This window comes from Ovis aries, chromosome 3 (genome assembly GCF_016772045.2).
Source record: "Ovis aries strain OAR_USU_Benz2616 breed Rambouillet chromosome 3, ARS-UI_Ramb_v3.0, whole genome shotgun sequence".
NCBI lineage: Eukaryota > Metazoa > Chordata > Mammalia > Artiodactyla > Bovidae > Ovis > Ovis aries.
The window spans coordinates 173,283,165-173,306,937 of NC_056056.1; the positions used below are offsets into that span (position 1 = coordinate 173,283,165).

General features: G+C 42.2%; 1 protein-coding gene across 3 annotated transcripts in view; it reads right to left on the reverse strand.

Annotated features, from left to right (window-relative positions):
- GLT8D2 (glycosyltransferase 8 domain containing 2) overlaps positions 1-23,773 on the reverse strand; it is a 53,354-nt gene that overhangs the window by 19,745 nt on the left and 9,836 nt on the right. For 2 of the 3 annotated variants that reach the window (XM_012174936.5, XM_004006681.6), the window contains exon 1: positions 16,884-17,019. The exons of the other annotated variant lie outside the window; for it this stretch is intronic. The gene's annotated coding sequence lies outside the window, so the exon portion shown is untranslated. Of the gene's footprint in view, positions 1-16,883; positions 17,020-23,773 lie in introns of those variants that run through there. 3 annotated transcript variants of the gene reach the window in all.

Sequence of the window (23,773 nt, forward strand, 5' to 3'; positions counted from 1 at the left end):
AAGGGTGGGATGATTTGAGAGAATAGCATTGAAACATGTATATTACCATATGTGAAATAGATTGCCATTCCAGGTTCAATGCATGAGACAGGGTGCTCAGGGCCAGTTTACTGGGATGACCCTGAGGGATGGGATGGGGAGGGAGGTGGGAGGGGGGTTCAGGATTGGGGACACATGTACACCCATGGCTGATTCATGTCAATGTATGGCAAAAACCACCTCAATATTGTAAAGTAATTAGCCGCCAATAAAAATAAACAAATTTATAAAAAAAGAACAGCCATGTGAGTCCCCTGGGTTAGCAGGTCAGACGGCACTAACTAAAAGAAATGTCACATATGAGAGTTTCCTTGATATAAACTATCAATCCCATGCCTTTTCCTCTGCTATCATAACTTCCTTCCTTTGATAAGGATGCTCCTACATCTTTAGGAATCCCTTAAGAAAACAGAACCATCCTCAGAGGAGTACACTTTACACCCCCATTCAATCATTCATTCAGTAAACATTTACTGAGACCCTACTAAAAGTCCAGCACAGTGCTATGTCCTGGGGATGCAGTAATGAACAAACTAGCCTTGGTCCCTAACATCATGAAGCTATTTTCAGTGGGAAAAACAGATATTAAAATGTAACAAACAAACTAATTATCAGTAGATTATGAATAAAATAATTAGACATAAAGGAAATTAGACATAGAGCTGCTAGAATATCTCTAGATGAATAGAGGTAGGGAAGCATCTTGAAGACAAATCAGGAAAAGCAGAGGAGATGACATTTGATCAGGAGAAAGAGCAGGAGCCAGTAGAGAGAATGCAGAGGAGCATACCAGGCGAAGGGAGCAGCAAGTGCAAAGGCCCTGGGGCGGAGGATCCTACGTACCACAAGAGGCTCAGTGTAGCTGGAACAGGGCGGGCTAAGGGAGAGACTGACCAGAAGAGGCTGAAGACAAACTGGTGGGGGTCAGTAAGGGAGTACGGGTTTTATTTTAAGTGCATGTAGCCCCCTTCATCCACCTTTGTCTTCCTTAAATCCCTAAAGTAATGTTTTTCAAACATTCCCACAGAGATTCTGATGATAAAGGAGAGCAGACACTCAAAGTCATCCACAGTGAGTTGAAAATACCTAACAAGTTTCTTGTTTTACCTTTACATTCATGTAAACCGTTACAAAAATATCTGAGAAAAAAAAAGTAGTTCCTTTCATTGTCAGAAGAGCTCTTTTGGGGGAGAAAACTCTTCATTATGAAATCCAGATTTTCTATGCATAGATGAATGGATAGAGGTAAGAGAAGAAGAAAGCTAAGAGTAAATGATGATCTGGAATCCTGTGGTTTGGCAGCAGCCCAAAAAGAACAGCATGTAAAGTGGAGAAAGATCCTGGGACAGGAGCTGCCAATCACACATTAGAACTTATTAAGCAGCACGTTTCTAAATAACCAATAGGTTACTGAAGAAATCAAAAGGGAAACCAAAAAATTTCTAGAAACAAATGACAATGAAAACAGAACAACTCAAAACCTATGGGATGCAGCAAAAGCAGTTCTAAGAGGGAAGTTTATAGCAACACAATCCTACCTCATGAAACAGGAAAAACATCAAATAGACAACCCAACTTTACACCTAAAACAACTGGAAAAAGAAGAACAAAAACACCCAAAAATTAGTGGAAGGAAAATCATAAAGATCCAAGCAGAAATAAATGAAAATGAAGAAATAATAGTAAAGATTAATAAAACTAAAAGCTGGTTCTTTGAGAAGATAAACAAAATCGACAAACCCTTAGCCAGACTCATCAAGAACAAAAGAGAGAAGAAACAAATCAACAAAATTAGAAATGAAAAAGAAGAGGTTACAACAGGCAATGCAGAAATTTAAAGGATTATAAGAGACTATTATGAACAATTATATGACAATAAAATGGAAAACCTGGAAGAAATGGACAGATTCTTATATAAGTTCAATCTTCCAAGACTGAACCAGGAAGAAATAGAAATTATGAACAACCAAATTACAAGCACTGAAATTGAAGCTGTGATCAAAAATCTCCCCAAAAGCAAAAGCACAGGACCAGATGGCTTCACCGGAGAACCCTATCAAACATTTAGAGAAGGGCTAATGCCTATCCTTCTAAATCTCTTTCAAAAAATTGCAGAGGAACACTTCCAAACTCATTCTATGAGGCCACCATCACCCTGATACCAAAACCAGAGAAAGACAACACAAAATAAGAAAACTACAGGCCAATATCACTGATGAACATAGATGCAAAAATCCTCAACAAAATTTTAGCAAACAGAATTCAGCAACACATCAAAAAGCTCATACACCATGATCAAGTTGGGTTTATTCCAGGGAGCAAGGATTCTTCAATATACACAAATCAATCAATGTGATACACCATATTAATAAACTGAAAGATAAAAACCATATGATCATCTCAATAGATGCAGAAAAAGCCTTTGACAAAATTCAGCACACATTTATGATTAAAACTCTGCAAAAAATGGGCATGGAAGGAACCTACCTCAACATGGTAAAGGCCATATATGATAAGCCTACAGCAAACATTATTCGCAATGGTGAAAAACTGAAAGCATTCTCCCTAACATCAGGAACAAGACAAGGGTGTCCACTTTTACCACTATTATTCAACATAATTCTGGAAGTCCTAGCTACAGCACTCAGGGAAGAAAAAGAAATAAAAGGAATCTAGATCAGAAAAGAAGAATAAAGCTCTCACTGTTTGCAGATGATATGATACTGTACATAGAAAATCCTAAAGAGAGTATCAGAAAATTGCTAGAGCTAATCAGTGAATTCAGCAAAGTTGCAGGATACAAAATCAATACACATAAATCACTTGCATTTCTATACACTAACAATGAAAAATCAGAAAGAAAAATGAAGGAATCAATTGCATTCACCATTACAACAAAAATAATTAAATATCTAGGAATAAATTTACCTAAGGAGACAAAAGAACTGTAAACAGAAAATTGTAAGACACTGATAAAAGAAATCAAAGATGACATAAACAGAGAGATATTCAATGTTCCTGGGTGGGAAGAGTAAATATTGTGAAAATGACTATACTACCAAATGCAATCTACAGATTCAATGTGATCCCTATCAAATTACCAATGGCATTTTTCACAGAACTAAAACAAAATATTTTACAATTCATATGGAAACACTAAAGACCCCAAATAGCCAAAGCAGTTTTGAGAAAGAAGAATGGAGCTGGAGGAATCAACCTTCCTGACTTCAGATTATATATACTACATAGCTACAGTCATCAAAACAGTATGGTACTGGCACAAAAACAAAAATATAGACCAATTGAACAAGATAGAAAGCCCAGAAATAAATCCGTGCACCTGTGGGTACCTTATTTTTGACAAGGGAGGCAAGAATATACAATGGGGCAAAGAGAGCCTCTTCAATAAATGGTGCTGGGAAAACTGGACAGCTACATGTAAAAGAATGAAATTAGAACACTTCCTAACACAATAGACAAAGATAAACTCAAAATGGATTAAAGACCTAAATGTAAGACCAGAAACTATAAAACTCTTAGAGGAAAACATAGGCAAAACAGCCGATGACATAAATCAAAGCAAGATCCTCTATGACCCACCTCCTAGAGTAATGGAAATAAAAACAAAAGTAAACAAGTGGGACCTGATTAAACTTAAAAGCTTTTGCACAGCAAATGACACTATAAGCAAGGTGAAAAAACAACCCTCAGAATGGGAGGAAATAATAGCAAATGAAACAACTGACAAAGGATTAATTTCCAAAATATACAAGCAGCTCATACAACTGAATGCCAGAAAAACAAACAACCCAATCAAAAAGTGGGAAGAAGACCTAAACAGACATTTCTCCAAAGAGGACAGAGAGATGGCTAACAAACACATGAAAAGATGCTCAACATCGTTCATTATTAGAGAAATGCAAATCAAAACCACAATGAGATGTCACCTCACACCAGTCAGAATGGCCATCATCAAAAAGTCTACAGACAATAAATGCTGGAGAGGGTGCGGAGAAAAGGGAACACTCTTGCACTGTTGGTGGGAGTGTAAACTGATATAGCCAATATGGAGGACGGTATGGAGATTCTTTTAAAAACCAGGAATAAAACCACCATATGAGCCAGCAATCCCACTCCTAGGCATATACCCTGAGGAAGCTAAAATTGAAAACGACACATGTATCCCATTGTTCATTGCAGCAGTATTTACAATAGCTAGGACATGGAAGCAAACTAGATGTTCACTGACAGATGAATGGATGAAGAAGTCGTGGTACATATACCCAACGGAATATTACTCAGCCATAAAAAGGAATGCATTTGAGTCAGTTCTGATGAAGTGGATGAATCTAGAACCTGTTATACAGAGAGAAGTGAGTCAGAAAAAGAAAGATAAATTTTGTATTCTAACACACATATACGGAATCTAGAAAAATAGTACTGAAGAATTTACAGGGCAGCAATGAAGAAACAGATATAGAGAAAAGACTTACGGACATGGGGAGAGGAGAGGAAAGGGTGAGAGGAATGGAAAGAGTAACATGGAAACTTACGTTACCATATGTAAAATAGGTAGCCAAAGGGAATTTGCTGTATGGCTCAGGAAACTCAAACAGGGGCTCTGGACAAGAGGGCTGGGCTGAGGAGGGAGATGGGAGGGAGTTTCAAAAGGGAGGGGATATATGTATACCTATGGCTGATTCATGTTGACGTTTGACAGAATACAAAAAAATTCTATGAAGCAATTATCCTTCAGTAAAAAATAAATTAACAGCAACAAAAAGAATTTCTTTCCCTGTACAAATGGGCTCTCAGGACTTTCAAAGAACTGGAATCTCCAATACTCAGTCTGCAGCCTCGGCCATGCTCTGCACCTTCTAAGCCCCACCCTGCCTCCACACTGCTTTTCCCATGAATCTAAAGACACACGTTGTTGTATTTTATAGGAATCAAGGGAAGAGGGCACATTCTTTATTTTGAACATGGAGGGTGGGAGAGAGAAGCAACGGATCTATAAAGCTCTGTGGGTACTGGACAGGAGAATGGAAGCCGTCAAGGACTGGTATAAAGTTTGGAGGGAATATTGCATCGGGGAAAGGAGAGTTAATTTCCTTTGAATCTCCAAATCGATGGTAGATGGCTAGAATCTTAACCTTTTTTGACACAAATATCTTGGAAGTTTGGTGAATCCTACAGATCTCTTCTCAGAATAATATCTTTAAAAGCTTAAAAGGTATATTGTGTTATAAAGAAAATCAATGATAAAATTTTAAAGCACGCCATCAGAATATTTGCAGAAAAAGACAAGTTTGTGATCTACCAATAAACACACTTCTTCATTAAATAACAAAGAATATTAGCAGGTAGAATACTTACTGTAACTTGAGGTAGTGATGAACTTTAAAAAATGTGAGATATTTGTAACAACCATAATGTAATATGAAAACATCTGATTTATACTGATAATGAAGTCACAGGTACCACAATTTTTGTGGTTTGTTGCCTATATTCACAAGTGAAGGAAATGCTCAATTTCAGTGAGAGGTTAGTGAAATTAAAGATTCATTTTTTCCCATCTAAGTGCCTGAAAAATGAAATGTACCTATGGACACTTTAAGCATCTGCACATCTCAGGTTAAATATTACAGAATCTCTGGGGCTGATTCAATGGTAGCTAGATTAAGATGTCAGAGAAAACTGGCGTTTTTAATGTTGCACCATCTAGTAAAATTGCTTCTTTGGGAAGATTTGCCAGGTTTGTGCTGTAGCTTTTTGCAGCCCCAGACTCACAGAGTGTGTGTGTATGTGTGTAGGGGGGGGAGGGGGGAGCAGGGAATGGGCATGGGATGGGGAGGAACTTGGGGGTGGGCTGTTGCGCACTGCAGAATGAGAAATTGTCCCAGGCAAACAGGAGAGGAGCAGGTTGACTCTCAAGGTGACTGCCAGGGATGAGGAGCACAGATGAAAAAGAAAGCCCTCAAAGGAAGGCTGGAGGCATGCCAGAGACTGATCTGGGATAAGATTTGCCTGTTTTTCATAGCTGTCCACTTCCAGGAGTAATTACAATATCCATCTTTTCACAACTTCATATAGACCAGTGTTGAAACACCTGCCTGCCCACTGAACATTATAGAAAATAAAAAAGGGCTCAGGACACAAAACAGAAGGAGACTTTTCACTTGATAATCTTATAGGACTTACTAAATAACCAATATGGCTCTTGACACCAATCAATTAAAATGGGCAACACTGATGTCCCACTGGTCTGTTCTGACTGATAAACAGAAGCCTTGGCACCCATAGAATGTTGAATGACATAAATGCATTATCTACTCAGTCAAATAAATAGTTAAGTACAAGAGAAGCTAAACATACATGCGCACACGTGCGTACACACACACAACAGAGTAGCTGTCACAGCAATCATCCTCATCTTCTCCCAGAACAACTTCTTACTTCTTTTGCTTGAGACAAATGCATAGCAAATTCCAAGCCATCTATCAGCTAGATATACTACAGGAACAATTTCTTTTAACAGGAGAGGCAACTACCTCTTCAAAGAATAAAGAATTGGCCTTATAAGAACCATTCTGCCAAGACACTTGAAATATGTTGACAAGGTCATTTCTTTGTAGTGTCCTAGATTTCCATAAATTTCCTATTGTGAACTTCCATAATTAGAAAGAGCGCTTCACTCAGAGAAACACAACCGGTGACATATAATAAAAATTCAGTATACTTGCTTTTTTTTTAAAAAAAAAAAAAAAAAAAAAAAAGGCTTCCTTCTTGTGACATGTCAGTGATTAAAGGCATATCAGGTCAGCTTCAAAATTTGATTTGTTGATTTTTTTTTAATGTTTAAATTTTTACTTACAGTAGAATTCACTTTTCTGATTGTATCATTCTGTGATTCTTAACACATGCAGAAACTCTTGTGATAATCCCAGCAAATGCTATAAAGAACAATTTCAGCACCTCCAGGGAATTCCCCTGCACTGCCCTCCCGCAGATGGACTCGACCTGACACCTAGCCCCGGTAACCCCTGATCTAGGCTCTGTCCCTGTGGTTTTGCCATGTCCAGAATATCATATGAATGGAATCACACAGTTCACAGTGTTTCAAGACTCTTCTTTAGTTAGTTTTGGCTGTGCTGGGTCTTTGTTGCTGAGTGGGCTTTTCTCTAGCTGTGGCAATGGGAGGCTACTCTCTAGTGGCTGTGCGGGCTTCTCAAGGCAGCGGCTTCTCTGGCTGCGGAACACAGGCTTTAGGGGACGAGGGCTCAGCAGCTGCCACTCTCAGGCTCTAGAGCACAGAGTCAGTAATTGTGGCATACTGGCTTAGTCGCTCCACAGCATGTGGAATCTTCCCAGACCAGAGATCAAACTTGTGTCCCCCGCATTGACAGATGAATTCCCATCCCCTGTATCACCAGGGAAGCCCCTGAAACTCTTCTTTCGCTTACAAGAGACATTTGGGATTCATACTTGCTGTTGTATGTAACCATAATTTGTTCTTTTTGATTTTTTTGGCCACACTCTGTGGCATGAGGGATCTCAGTTCCCTGACAGGGGTTGAACTCACACCCCCTGCATTGAAAGTACAGGGTCCTAACCACTGGACCACCAAGAAAGTCCCTTTCTTATTTTTGAGTTTTGAGAGTTCTTTACATATTCTGGATACAAGTCTTTTCTTAGATATGTGATTTGCAAATACTTTCCTCCAGCAGATGGCTCTTCTTTTCAATCTTCTAATAACAAATTTTCCAAAGCAAGAGTTTTTAATATTGATGATGTCCATTTCATCAATCTTTTTTCTTTTTCATATCATGCTTTCAATGTCATATCTGAGAACTTTTAGTCTAACTCAAGGTCATGATGAGTTTCCCCTGCATTTCCTTCTGAGAGTTTTGTAGTTTTACATTTCCATTTTGAGTCCTTTTTTTAATATGGCCTAAGGTATAGGTGAAAATTCATTTTTAGTTATATAAATGTCCAGTTGCTCTGGGACCATTTGTTGAGAAGACTACACTTTCCCTTGAACTGATTTTTTTCTTTAATATTTAATTTGTCAAGGAGTTTGAATTTAAAGGATGACATGTGTTCTAAAGATGATTTCTTATTCTCGCCTATGCGTTTTACAAGAATTATAGATCTGCATAGCAATCAGTGGCTAAAAAGTAACTTACATCATCAAATAAAGATTCAGCAACATTTTACAAGTAGCACCAGACTTAAGGAGACAGGAAAAGGGCTGATGCATCATTAAAAAGTTTCAACCAAACATGTCCCCAAATCCATTCTATCTTTGCACAATATTCTGGAGTATTTTATCTGTGCTCTGAAAATTCGAGAGAGCTAACAAACTCTCTTCTCTCAAAATATTCCTCTTATAACTCTGCTTCCTGGTTGTCCCAGTTCACCATTTATCTATATGCTTATCATAATATCTTATATGTTCATTAGAAGAAGCAGTGGGCATTAAGAGAAGCAGAAGATAGCAGGATAAGTTTGATGAAAAAAACATGAAGTATAATCATTAGAATTTTAGATTTTAAAATTCATTTTAGCTTGGAAACCTAAAATTAAACTTTGTCACATATTCAGTCATTTCTTTGTGGCATTTTCCAGGAGCTGAAAACTGATTTCCTTTATCTTAAAAAAAAAAAAAGAAGAAGAAGAGAAAGAAAAATAGCTAATTTGCCATAAATAACAATTTGTCTTGAAAACTCGAAGTTTATTTTAAAATTAAATTGATGCTTCTTAATTCTTCTCCTTCTAAGGAACTTCTGAACTTGACATTTGACCAGAGGTAACAGTCAGCAAACAAAGATTATTAACCTTTAGGAATTAGTAAAACGACAGAGACACTCCGAGGGGTGAAACCAGGAAAGGCAAGGTGTCATAGTACTCCAGGGATTCCTTATGAACCAAAGCGTTGTGAGGACTTGCTGGCAGTGATCTGGGGAAACGCTTCACTGCGGATTGGATTCGAGCCTTTAATTCACTGTCAACAACTGGCTACAATGCCTCTTTCATTTTCCCGGGGTTCAGACTGCACACCCAGGAGCTCTGAGTGCATTGGCAATGGCCTTTTTCCTTTTCTCCTCATGAACTTGAGGAAGAATTGAGTCAAAAAGCACCTTATTTATGATTCTTCTGAGACTGGTTTCAGGTACTTTTTATCCACCTACTATTCTAGATGATATGTGTCAAGCTAACATTTTGAGGTGAGTTAAGCTAACTTTTTGAGGAGATGTCAACCTAACATGGTCTTTGACCACATGTCTGTTCCATCGCAAAAACCATGGGAGAGAATGAGAGGGAGGCCAGAAGGCTCTGGGCTCTGAATTCCTGAGGCCAGCTCCTCCCTGGATATCCCAGTCAGCCAACCCAATAAATTACTGTATTTTCCTTAAACAGCTTTGAAATGATGTTCCATTTCTTGCAAACAAGGATCCTTACAAATGCATTCCTTGTAACCAAGACAGTGTGCACATATACAGAGAAGCTTGCAGGGGCCAGATGATAATAACAGGTACAATTTACAGAGCTTAATTTGCACCAGATCTATGTTGACCATTTAGGTACATTGTTATCTTCTTTAATTCTTATGAACAAACTCAGATGGATATATTACTAATTCCATTTTTTAAACGAGGAAATTGTGACTCAGAGAGAGTAACTTGCTCAAAATCACACAGCTAGTATTTAAATGGTGGGACAGGGATTTGAAATTAGGTCTTTCTGACTTCAAAGCTGATGCTCTTTAACCACTCTTTAGGACTCTTGAAGAGCTATTTTGGCTAACCCAGAGGCAGGGGAGGTGGGCTCCAGGTAACAGATGTCACTGTGTGTTGATAAAATTCACAGGTCCCAGGAAAGTTGGTCCACTTTCCCCTGAGTGCTCAGTTACTCTATTAAGGTCATACCAAAGAGTAAGTATCAATGCATCTGCAAAGGGTGCTATCTTTTCCTGTCCAGCATGTTGTCAACTCTAAACTCTGTTTAAGATAAAATGAGAGGCTTCAGAAACCTGATATGGCACATTTAACTGCAAGGTACAGCAGTGGTGAGCCAAGGAAGGGAATCCCTGAAACAAATTCTTATAGGAAAACTTCTACGGTGATTTTGAAATGCAAGGCTGCGAGGAGTTCTTGAGAAGGTTTCCAAGAAAAAACCTGTTTTGTTTACTTTTTTAAAAGAATATGAGATTGTTATAGAGATTCAGTATGCCTGATTGGCATCTTTCTCCCTGTCTTTACAATTTCATCTCATCTCTGACGATGGCACATTCCATTTAAGCTGCTGTAAAATGGTGTTTCCAATACTTGCAGACAAAAACGTTCTAATTAAGTAGTTACCCAAGAGATGCTTGCATCTTCTAGAGAGGAGCTGATGGCATGGATTTGGCAGAGAGAGCAGAAGTGTAAAGGGGTAGAAGAACAATGGGAGAGATGAGGGACGAGAGCTAGAGGGAAAGGCTGCAGGATACTTAAGAAGACACAGAGTAAGAAGCAGAGATCTGGGGCCAAAAGAAACTGGGGCAGAGGCTGAGAGAGCTCTTCTGAGCTAACATGGCTCCTGCCTGAGAGGAAATGCATCACAAGACTCATTCCTGCATGGACGAGGACCCGGTGCACAGCCGTGCAGACCACCTGCCAGCTCTCTCCCACTCTACACACATCCTGTGTATAGCCTATGGAACCCCACACTTGCCTGCTTTCCCACCCACTGTGTGATCGCTCACTCTCAGATTCTTCGGCTATTCCCTCATCTCCAGAACTTCTAAATGGTGGAACACCTCAGGATTCAGTTTTTTATTTCTTCTCTCTTAACCTCTTGCCTTAGACAGTCTCACCCTGTTTCCTGGATTGGATGCATGCGTGCTCAGTAGCTCAGTTATGTCCGAAACTGAGGACATATAAACCTTGCAACCCTGTGGACTATAAACTCACCAGGTTCCTCTGTCCAAGGGATTCCCCAGGGAAGAATACTGGAGTGGGTTGCCATTTCCTTCTCCAGAGGATCTTCCCAACCCAGGAACTGAAACTGCGTCTCCTATGCCTCCTGCATTGGCAGATGGATTCTTTACCACCTCACACCTGGGAAGCCCCTCCTGGCTTGAGATACCATTTACATGCTGATTACTCCCAAATCACTGTCTGCAGCCCATTTCTCTCATGTGGACTCCAGACTCCTAAAGCTAAGTGTCTGTGGGCCTCTCCACTTGGAGGCATCCTCTAGCTCGTGATGTTTCCTCACCATCATCTTTCCCAACTCCATTCTTATAATTGCTCCATGAAAATAAGCTGGGTTTTGTCCTTGACTCTTCTCTGTTTCTCCTTCCCTACAGATGGACTGACAACAAAGCCTGTCAGTTCCACCTTCAAAATACATCCAGAATCTTTACCACCTGTACTGCCTTCGCCCTGGTCTGATCAGCTTCATCCTTTGACAGGATGAGACTGTCTTTGTCCCCCTTTAGTTGAATATTTTTTATATTAGATTTCTGTTCAGAATTCTCCAAGTCCTCTCTAATTCTCTTAGAGTAGAAGCTGAAGTCCATACAGTGTCCTATAAGATCTCACCCAATCACACTGCCCTCCTTGCCAGATACTCTTCTGCCTCAGAGCCCTTTACACTCCTGGCACCTGGAATGATGTTCCCTTCACCCGGAACGCTCCTCCCAGATATCCACGTGGCTCACTTCTTCACTTTGCTCAGACTCAGGCAAAACCCCCTAACCCCAGTAATATGTATTACTTCTTAGTTCCCCAGTCAGGGACTGATTACCCCCTGCATTGGGAGCACAGAGTCTTAACCACTGGACTGCCAGGAAAGCCTATATTCTTCTCAGCAATGACAACCATCCAACATACTGCCCATTTTTCACCGGTTTATTGTCTTTCCCCTCCAACAGTAGGGGATTCCCTCGTAGCTCAGTTGGTAAAGAATCTGCCTGCAATGCAGGAGATCTGAGTTTGAATCCTGGGTCAGAAAGATCCCCTAGAGAAGGAAATGGTAACCCACTCCAGTATTCTTGCCTGGAGAATCCCATGGACAGAGGAGCCTGACAGGCTACAGTCCATGGGGTTGCAAAAGTTGGACACCGACTTAGCGACTAAACCACCAACATCCAACAATAGGCTACAAGTTTCATAGATGTAGGGTATTTTGTCTGTTTTTGTTCATTGCCATATGCCCAGCACAAGTGCCCAGAGATATAAACTCTCAAAAATATTTACAGACTGGAGGGATGAACAAGTGGCTCTCTCCTCCAGGAGGCTGCACAAGAACATCAAACATCATCTGTTCTCACCTGAAATCAGCACCTGCCCCACAGAAGCTCCCCTGGTGTTCTCTGAGCGTCCTCCTCTGCTTCCTCCCAATCCCTCATCCAACCAATCTCTGATTCTGACAGTTTCACCTCGTGTTTCCTAACCCCTCTTCTTTCTATCCTGCCTCATCTCACTCATTAACTCTGTAGGAACTTCCCGCCTGGACTTTCTACCTCTGGAATCTCTGCTCCCTCCCCTTCCCCAATCTATCACTGGTACAGTGGTCACAGTGACTATCTTTATTGTTTAATAATTATATTAAATTAATTGGAAACATACACTCAGCTTTAATATCCTTATTTTTTGTTTGATTTTCCTTTTCCTTATCACTTGAAACATTTCAAGTCTACAAAAAGCTGAAAGAATGAATTTTCATATACCCTACACCAGATTTACCAATTGATAACATGTTGCCATATTTCCTTTCTCTCTTTCTCCCCACTTCCTGCCTCCCTCCTCACACACACACACACATACACACACACACATACACACACACGCATACATGCACACACATGGCTCTTCAGCCCTAAATACTTCATCATGCATTTCTTAAGGATAAGGACATCCTCCTGTATAATCACAATGCCATTATCACACCTAAGAAAAATAAGAGAAAGGCCAAGAAGAAGAACCAAACCCTCTGTTTTTATTCTTGGCCTTTCTCTTACCTTCACAACAAGGATGCCCAGAACTGTATCCTCTGCACCTCTGTAAGCTTTCCTAGGCTGAGTGACTTCTGTGTTGTGGTTTCCCTATAGTAACAGCCAAGCCTTGAACATTCAGAGCCCATAGGCCTGACTACAGGACGGCAAGAAAGAGGCAGCTAGGGTGTCACTTCACAGTCGGTGTTGGAAAGAGGGAATCCTTAGGAAAGTCCCTGAATGGTGGCAAGGAGGATCTTGCATGGAGAGTTGTTTACCAGATGCCAGAGTTTGGGGCTGCGGCCAAATCTGGAAAGAATGTTTTGAGACCTGGCAGTCGCTAAGGGGATTAGCTCTGCCTTGGAAGAAAAGGCAAAACTGGGAAGAACTCCAGAAAAGTATTCCAAAAATCAGAGCCCATAAGTTTGATTTTACATGCCAACTCTAATCAGTTGGTAGGAGTTTTCAGAATTGATAAATGGAGATGGTGTCTAAAGCCATCACCAGACTCAGTAAAAGAAAGAGAGAGAGAGAATAAAGAAGAAAGAAAGAAAGAGAGGACTGTGATTGATTAATCATGTCTGCCATGAGTTCAGGTAAAGCGTAATGGGAAAGGACCTGGGAATCAAAAGGAAGAAAAAAGTGAGGCCTCCTAAAATGTACTTTTGAATGACTTAAATCCAGCAGAGCACATACCTGAGTGGAAACAACACAGGCTTTGTGACTTTGAATACTGGTTCTGCCTCATTTCTTACTGCGTAATCTTGGGCAATTTACAAAACCCAATCTGTGAAATGGGACTATTTGGCAGATTAGATGAAATAATGCATTACAAAGATAATTATTTACATAGTAATTTCCATGAACCAGACATTGGTCTAAGGCCTTTGCATGTAAATTAATTAAATTGATTCCCACAACAACCCTATAAGGTTATTCTTCCTAGTTTATCCCAGGAAACTGAATCTCAGAGAGGTTAAGAGAACTGCCAAGAAGATCTGTGATTTCACAGAATTCTATCAGACTCGACTCTGAAGTTCACAGGTGCATAAAACACAGTCAGTAGGGCTCTTCAGCTTAAACCAGGCAGGCTACAGAGTCATCAACAGGACAGGAGCAAGGGGTTCACTTGAAGAGAAGAAAAGGGACAAAACCAGGGCTCAAGAATTTGACCTTCAACAAGACACCTCTGGCCTTTTTATGTTTTGCTGGAGCATGAAGGTCTTACTCCAGATCCACCAAAATACACAGGATAGGGAAGTCTTCATTTTGCAGAGGACCCATCCTGCTTTTTCCTGCATTGGGTTCAAGCATTCTTTTACGACATGGCCTTAGATCAGGTGTTGACAAACTACAGCCAGATCCTGCCCATCACTGTTTCTTTCTAAATAACATTTTGTGGGAACATAGCCAGGCTTGTTCTTTGATGTTGATATTTGATGTTTTTTCCATGGCTGATTCCACACTACTTCTGCAGAACAAAGCCATCATGATGGAGACCACCTGGCCTGCAAAGCCCCTTATATGGCCCTTTGCAATGACTGTTTGCTGATTCCTGCTGCCCACCTTAGACCAGACTTTGTACATATCAATATGTCACGTATGACCAATCATCTTGGGTGTTCGCCAGGGGAGGTAGCAAGTGGGACATCCATAAGAGGAACCAAGATAAAAACAGGTGTGGACAGAAGAGGATATTGCAAGGCTTCCCTGGAAATCCAGGGGTTAATGCTCCAAGTGTCCATTTCAGGGGGCACAGGTTCAATACCTGGTCGAGGAACTAAGATCCCACATGCCATGTGGCAAGGCCCAAAAATAAAAATTAAATTAAAAAACACTATATTGCAGAGCAATAACATGTTAAGCTATGTGATGTGATAAAATGGCTCGGCATCAACTGGGAACTGCAGTGTTAAACAAGCAAGCAGATTTCTCCAGAACTTCTTAGGACTTTTAAAATGCCGTCATGACTTGAGCGTGCTGAGAGGAGGATATGGCTCACAGAACATATTTCCCTCATGGGACTATCTTCTTTGGAACATTCTTTGGCAGATGCTGAAATAAAAGAAGTCTTTAGAATCAAGCTCCCTAGGAACTAGGACTGAAACGGTGAGGGCTGTGGCTTGGTGAGCGTGTCTTTCTCTCATCAAGGGAAGAGGCAAGAGAACTAAAGAGAGGCAGAGTGGACAAAAGAAGGAGAGGTGTTTGAAGAGAAGGAAGAATGTTGGGCCCTGGAGAGACAACTTGGGTGGATGTGAAGAACATCTGGTGACTGGACTATTGGGGGGAACCGTGTCTCCAAAGCGGGGCTATGGCCCAGTGCAGGGTGTGTAGTCACTTTCACCACCCCCAGCATCATCATCAGCACCTCTAGAGAAGCTTCCCTCCCTCCCTGAGGGCTCACTGCTCTGCGGATCCTGCATTATGTCCTTCCAGACACAAGACAGTAAAAGTGTTAGTCACTTGTCACTTGACAAAGCCTTGGTGTTTCCCTGATGGCTCAGCTGGTAAAGAATCTGCCAGCAATGCAGGAGACCTGGATTTGATGCCTGGGTTGGGAAGATCCCCTGGAGAAGGGAATGACTGCCAACTGCAGTATTCTTGCCTGGAGAATCCCATGGACAGAGTAGCCTTGCGGGCTACAGTCCATGAAGTCGCAAAGAGTCAGACATGACTGAGCGACCGCCAGTGCAGGAGACTCTGGAGACATGGGTTCAATCCCTGGGTCAGGAAGATACCCTGGAATACATTCTTGCCTGGAAAATTCTACAGACAGAGGAGCATGGACAGTGCGTGGGACCATAGAGAGTCGGACACAACTGAGAGACTGAGCACACATCGCATTCACACATATGATGTCGCTTAATTCCTATTTTACCAATAAAAAGAGTCACCCAGACTCAAAGCTGCTAAGTGGCAGTGCAAAGACTTATCTCTGTGAGTCAGACCCCAGAGCCCGTGTTCTCACCACTGCCCTGCACAGCTCTGAGTTAGATAGAGACCCAGAATTCCATCACGCAGCATGCAAAAGCATTCTGTGTATGGATGAGACACCAAAACATTTGGAGGAAAAGACAAACAAACCAGTGTCGCTTGGGATATTTGGCTGCACAGGGCCAAACAGCTAGGGACTGCCTTTTCCACAGCACATTCAGATGTTTGGATATCATATTTTCTTTTTCTCTTTTTCCTCTTATATTAAGTATCCCTTCTTAACTTTTGTCATAAATTACATATCAATCTTTATCAGGCTTAGCCAATGTATTATTCTTGCTCATAAACTGAACATAAGAGGACATTTTTTGAACATTAAAAAGCATTTTTCAGCCTGAACACTATGACTACTGTATTTACCATAAGCCCTTATTTAGATTTCATAGGATTGCTAGTTCTTTGCGGGGGAAGGGGGTGGGGTGCTTGGAGCCCTCAGAACAGCTTCCTAGGATGGATTCCGAAAACAAGATTCATAACTCAATTAAATCTTTTGTGGCTCAGAAACATACCTGCTTTAAACGCTAGCATTTATCAAGTACTAGCTAACCGATGATTTCCACACTGAAAATATGAGGAAAACAGTAAATCAACACTCTTTGGCGGGTAGGGAGATGGAGATAAATCCAAGTCTGGAAAAGCAATGCAGGATGTGAAAAACTTGCACACTATTTTGGATTTGCGGCGATGGCAAAAAAATGAAGATTCCGCTGCCATGCTACAAACATCAGCTGGGGGCGCCTGAAGGCGGTTTGCGTGGGACAGTCCACCTCAGATCTACTTTCTTGCATCTACAGCAAAATAAAGGACAGCTGCCAGCAGGCCAGAGTGAAATAGACAGGCTGTCACCCTGTTGTAAATTTCTGTTTACCTGGTGAGCGGTGAGGTCAGGGTTCTGGGTTCCTCCGTCCAAAGAGCTGCAGGGCAGAGTGTTCAAATCGTGGCTGGCCCCAGGGTACTGCCCTTCATGGTGCTTCAGCTGCTTCTAAGATCCCATTGGAAATCTCAAAGGGCTGGAGAGCCTCGAGGCCAATATTCTGTTTCCAAGAGAGTCCTGCTCCCCCACTGCACCTCCCTTGCTTGCGTCGACTTTGGAGTGGGTCGGGTTTCTTCCACCCCTGCTCCAAGCAGCTGGGAATCCAGGCGCTGTGCTGGCCGAGTGAGGAGGCCTCTGAAACCACTTCCAGATGTGCTTGGCTGGCTGGCTCCGATGGGCCAGACTTCCTTTTGCAGCCTCCTCCGGCAGCCCGCAAATCATTTTGAAAACAAGGCTGCTCTGGAGGTAAAGATGCAAAACTGGAAAAAAGCAAATGCTTGGAGGGTGAATTTCCACCACACATTGGATCTCAGGTAGATGTTGAGAGGGCAGAAGTGAAGAAGTTAAGTGCATACCAATTTTAAGACTGTCTTCATGGCCACTAGAGTCGCCTGAAATGCCCTTGTCATTAGAATGCATTCATCTCCAAGTCAAAACCCAGATAACAACTGTTGTATCCTCTGCCAAGGCAATGATAGTGACAGAAAGTTTCTAGATGGTGTGTTTTGTGCCTGAACATGGAAAGGAATCAGGCAGTGCATCAGCCCCACCCAGTTCTGTGCTGTTCTGTGTTCCTGCCATTTATTCTCAGAAACCCAGGAAACCATGCCAGCACTTAGCCTGGGATCATGGAATGTATTCAGCAGTGGCTTCTCTCCCTAGTTCCTACAAGGAAATGAGTCTGCCTCTGCTCACCGCCTCCATCTAAAATGATATTGCCCAACAGAAATATAATGCAAGCCACATTGCCATTTAAAAATTTCCAGTAGTCGCTTTAAGAAAAATATTGTGTCCACAAGTCTCTTCTCTATGTCAGCGTCTCCACTGCTGTCCTGCAAACAGGTTCATCAGTGCCATATTTCTAGATTACATGTATGTGTGTTAATACAGTGGGGGAAGGTGGAGGAGGGACAAACTGAAAGAGTAAGAATGAAAAATACACATTACCATGTGTAAAATGGATAGCCAAAGGGAATTGCTGTATTAAACAGGGAGCTCTAACCTGGTACTCTGTGACAACCTAGAGGGGTGGGATAGGATGGGAGGTGGGAAGGATGTTCAGGAGGGAGGGGACATATGTATACCTATGGCTGATTCATGTTGATGTGTAGCAGAAACTAACACAATATTGTAAAGCCACGATCTTCCAATAATTAACAAATAAAAACTCTTGGTTTAAAAAAAGTATAGTGAAGTAAGTCAGAGAAAAACAAATATTGTATGATAACGGGTATATGTGGAATCTAGAAAAATGATACTGATGGACCTATTTGCAGTGCAGGGACAGAGATGCCGACGGATAGAACGGACTTGTGGATGTAGTCGGGGAAGGAAAGGGTGGGACGAATTGAGAGAAGAGCCCTGACACATATACACTAGCGTGTGTAAGACAGATAGCTGGTGGGAAGCTGCTCTATGGCACAGGGAGCTCAGCCTGCTGCTCTGTGATGACCCAGAGGGGTGGCATGTGATGGGGGACTGGAAGGGAGGTCTAAGAGGGACTCACATATAGCTGACTCACACTGTCGCAAAGCAGAAACTAACGTAACATGTAATGCAGTTATCCTCCAATTTTAAAATAAGGCATTTTAAAAATCCTTCACACAAAAAAGAAAAACACAAAGAGAAACACAAATTAATTTTAATGATAAATTTTATTTAACTCAATACATTACAAATATTATTTCAATATTTAATTGGCAGAAAACTTATTAACAAGACATTTTACACTTTTTGTTTTGCATGAAGCCTTTAAAATCTGGTGTGTCTTTTACATTTGCAACATATCTCAATTCCAAGACTAAATTTCATCAGAAACAACTTATATGTATTTAGATTTTATAAAATTTATGATTTAAAAAATAGATTTGCAGGCTAAGGTTGCTCCAAACACACTTCAAACTTTTCCAGTAACTGGATCATGAACCAGTTTTTCAACTGAAATTGATTAAGACTAGGTACAATTTAAAATTCAGTTCCTCAGTGGCACTAGTCACATATTAAGTTCTCATAGCCAGTGTTGCTAGAGGCTACTATAATGAACATTGTGGCTCTGAAGGATTTAGTGGGGGCTGGTTTCAGACTTGAACTTGCAGAGTCAGAGTATCTAGACCAGATCTATTTGTATAGAACTTCGAACATTAACAAAGCATTTTCATATCTTCTATTTTGTTTTATTTGTATAACATTCTTGTTAGGTAAGTTGAACAGATATCTTTTGCCCCAGTCTGCAAATGAGCAAGCTGAGTCTTTGAGCAAGTTAAAGTCCAAGTTCCCACAGCAATATAGTAATGAAGCAGGGACTGGAATTTCTGTTCAGCACTTTGCAACTGTTTCTTACTTGAGAAGTGTTTCAAATACTAGGATGTGGGGCAGCAACTCTGGTGTTAAATTGTATCCGTAATTATTTCTTCACTTGGTCATCCTTCAAGTGAATTACTGGGCAGTCCAGTGGTTGGGACTCAGCATCTTCACTGCCAAAGGCTCGGGGAACTAAGATCCTGCAGACAGCATGGCATGGCCAAAAATTTTAAAAAAAGCCAACAAGGTCATCCTTCAGAAGCACTGTGGAGAATGACTGGCAGCCCTGTGTCATTCTCTTGTATACCCTATACTCGGGCCTCCCTGGTGGCTCAGCAGTAAAGAATCTGCCTGCCAATGCAGGAAACACAGGACCCGGGTTCAATCCCTGGGTTGGGAAGATCCCCTGGAGTAGAAAATGGCAATCTGCTCTAGTATTTTTGCCTGGAAAACTCCATGGACTGAGGAGCCTGGTGGGCTACAGCCCTTGAGGTTGCAAAGGAGTCAGACAAGAGTTAGTAAGCAAACAACAGCAAAGAGCCTTAACATCACCAGCAAGTGTGCCACCCTTCTTTGGAGCAGACTCCACTTCACACTGTTCCTCTTCTCTCTTCACTTCCAGGAACCTGTTTTAAACCACAATTCTCGATGTTTCAGCTAACAGGTGTGGTTGTAAGATATTTATCTTTGGTTGCAGCAAAGATACATTTTATATATTGATCACCTGCAGGAAGTCAAAAGATTCTGGGTGATAGCTTGGGGTACTGTGGGCTAAGTACTCTTGTTCCAACCCTCACTGCAACTACATGAACAAAATACCAACATTTCCTAGGTCAGGGCTGGCCACTGCCATTTCAGAAGCTCCAAGCTCCACACCTGCCCAGTCCAGTTTTCTCCAAAGGCTGGGTTTTCCTCTCCTTCCCATCTCTCATCCACTTAGCAAAATGCCTGACCCAGTGGAAGAGGTGGTGAATAAGGAGGTTCAGAGAGTATGAGAACAAAGCACCCAAGAAGGGGACTCAGAAACAAAATAATGATCATGTTGTTTCATAGACCCTACTTGCTGATCATACTAACTTCCATATGGAGCCAAATCTCTCTATCATTGTTCTTGGTACACTTTCTCCCTGATCCCTTACTGCCTCCAACTGCAGATTCTCCTTTATTTCTGCTGGGCCATGTTCTGAGGATGCAAGAGGCTTATTATCTATGACATGGATTTCCACACTGGATGCATAGATTCTCCCCTGTGGAAGAAATAAGAACAGAAAGAGATGCAGGATATGGAAGCACCCTGAGAAGTGCAGTGGTTACCAGCCCGGGCTCTGGAGACTGACAGAGATCTAGGTGTCAGCTCAGGTGTTATACTTACACATTCCTGAAAAGCCCACTTTCAGTTTCCTCATCTATTAAATGAAGAACCTTCTTGTGAGGGTTAAAAAACATCATGCATGTAAAGCACTAAGGGCTAGGGTTAGGGTATAAGCTATTATTTGTGTTGTTGCAGGAAGACACTTCAAAGTATGAACAAAAGAAAGACATTGTAACAGTGAGTGAGTGGTGACTCTTTGTTTTAAAGTCCACATTTGTTATACACTGTTGCCAACATTGATAGCCTGGTACTACTTAGTAACCTCTCTGCTTCTTCCCTTCAAATATAAAAGTTTTGGGAAAACAGAATTATGAACTTGGCTAAAAATGGCAGAAGGGAGTGCAACAAACCTACATGGAATATGTTGTTCAATAAAGTTCTTGGGAAAAATGAAAAATGTGTCTTTCATTTTTACTTAAAAACTGAAGGAACTTTTTGGCCAACTAATAGAAACACTCATTTGAAGTGGTGATTGTCCAGTGAAACGTACTCACACCTCCTCCAAGGTCCTGCGGCCAGAGCAGCATGTGAGCTGAAGTTGGCTGTCTGGGACTTCCTAGAAAGCTACTGTTTTCCTGGCAAAGAGCTGTTTGGTGCCTTTTGCCCTTTCCTCCTGTCTGAAATCCAACCTTGGAGCCTGGAGGTGGAGTAGCCATCTCAACACCCTGTGGCTGGAAGGACCACCCTGTGCTGCTGCCTATGGTCCTGCTGGCTGTGCGCAGAGACCACCATGTTGAATCAGTCAGGGTCCCAACAGGACACACACAGCTCACTCCAATGGGCTGATGGTGGAGACTTGGAAAACAGGCACTATTTGAAAAGGTGTAGTCAGTTTTAGGAAACATAGTTAAGAGTCAAGGCTGTAGCCTGGGGTTAGCAATGCAGGGAGCATTTCCAGTTCTGTGGGCAGGAGAAGGGAGTGGTTACCAGGACCAAGAGAAAACAGCTGCGGGGAAGGGCTGCCTGAGAGGAGCAGCCTCTGTTCACCCCAAGAAAGGGATGAGGAGGTTGATTACCCCAACCTTACAATTTTCTGTGAGTAGTGCCTTCCATTGGCCAAACCCAACTGGATGCCAGAGACCTGGAGAGTTGAGGTGATGCAATACATTTAGGTCAGTCTCAGGGCACTGAGCAAGTTAAAGAGGAGTGCAGACCCAAATGAGCAAATTGAAAATATCTGTGACCTGGCATTGCGTGATTCAGTGGCCCTGAATGTGACAATTAAGAAGGACAGAGCAAGAGTGTATGGATGTGAGAGCTGGACCATAAAGAAGGCTGAGCACTGAAGAATTGATGCTTTTGAACTGTGGTGTTGGAGAAGGCTCTTGAGAGTCCCTTGGACTGCAAGGAGACCCAACCAGTCCATCCTAAAGGAGATCAGTCCTGGGTGTTCATTGGAAGGACTGATGCTGAAGCTGAAGCTCCAATACTTTGGCCACCTGATGCAAAGAACTGACTCATTGGAAAGACCCTGATGCTGGGAAAGATTGAAGGCAGGAGGAGAAAGGGTCGACAGAGAATGAGATGGTTGGATGGCATCACTGACTCAGTGGACATGAGCTTCAGCAAGCTCTGGGAGTTGGTGATGGACAGGGAGGCCTGGCATGGTGCAGTCCATGGGGTTGCAAAGAGTCGGACAGGACTGAGGAACTGAACAGAACTGAACTGAGCAAGAATGGGGCTTCCCTGGTGGCTCAGCAGTAAAGAATCCACCTAATGCAGGAGACTTGGGAGACACGGGATCGATTCCTGGGTTGGAAAGATCCCTGGAGAAGGAAAAGGCAATCCACTCCAATATTCTTGCCTGGGAAATCCCATGGACCGAGAAGCCAGGCAGGCTGCAGTCCACAGGTTCTGCAAAGGGTTGGACATGACTTAGCTACTAAACAAGAACAAGAAGAAAGAGCACAGGAGGAGCTTCAGTCCTGATGGCTCTGGGAGTCACCATAGCAGCCTGAGCTATTTATGGAGCATATAACCACGTGAGGAAGACAAACCTGGATCAGTTAAGTTGCTCTGGTCAGGTTTCAGTTACTTGCTTGAATGCAGCCCTATGCAATCTATATGCATTTTCCATTTGTGCTGTCATTAGTCAACACAACTCCAATTATCTGAGTTATTATTATTCCATGTTTATTTCTTATTGGTTGAAAGCCAAATGTTTATCAGTTTTTACCCAATGGGCCTGCCCTGGTTGAATGTTTTACTTTGTATATAAGTAGGTAAGATAAAGTCTGTAAAAGCTGATAAACATGACTGGAAGGAAAGGGAGCATTGGGCAGTAGCAGTGACTTACAGCCCTGGGACAGGCTAATGAGCTCTATTTATGGCCTCGGTCTCCCGGGGCTGGGCTCCAAGATCAACTGCATGGGGGCAGGAAATATGACTCTGAGGGCTTCAATTCCCTCTCCCTGGCTGATGGGGGCTCAGTGATGGGTCATCTCCTTGTCGAAGCTCAGATGCTCTGTCTCTTCTCTGCCACTCCCTTAGCTGAGACAATTGTGCCCATGCTTGACTCTTAGCATGCTGGAGTCCCCTTCTCCCCATGAGATGAGTGCTTTCCCTCCTTGGCTTCTGTGCCAGTTCCCTGCTCTGGTCGTAGGTGTAGGCTCTCCCTAGCCCAGAGTCCTGTGTTGGTCCTGCCAGTGCCCTCCCTCTCCAGGCCTTGGCTGCTGCTCTAGCCATGGCTGGAGGCCTGTGATCCGGGAGCAGACCTCTCAAACACCATCTGCCTCCTCCATGGTGGGAACAGAGCCTGCCCACGCTCTCTGCTGTTGAGCTCTGCCCACCTGCTGGCGATCCTCAAAACCCAGCTCAGACTGCTGCCAATAAGCCCTTGGCTCGAGTCCTCGATTGAGATTAAGGTGTCCCTTGGACATGGCAATTTTACACTCTTAACCGAAAATACTGCACTGTCTGCCGCCTCTTAGCACCAGCCCCTCCCTCCATCCTATAGCTCAGGATGAGTAGAGACAGTAGTAATGTAATGAAAATGATAGAAATGAAACAATCTATTATGTACTGTGTGCTAACCACATGCCAGGCACTGCTT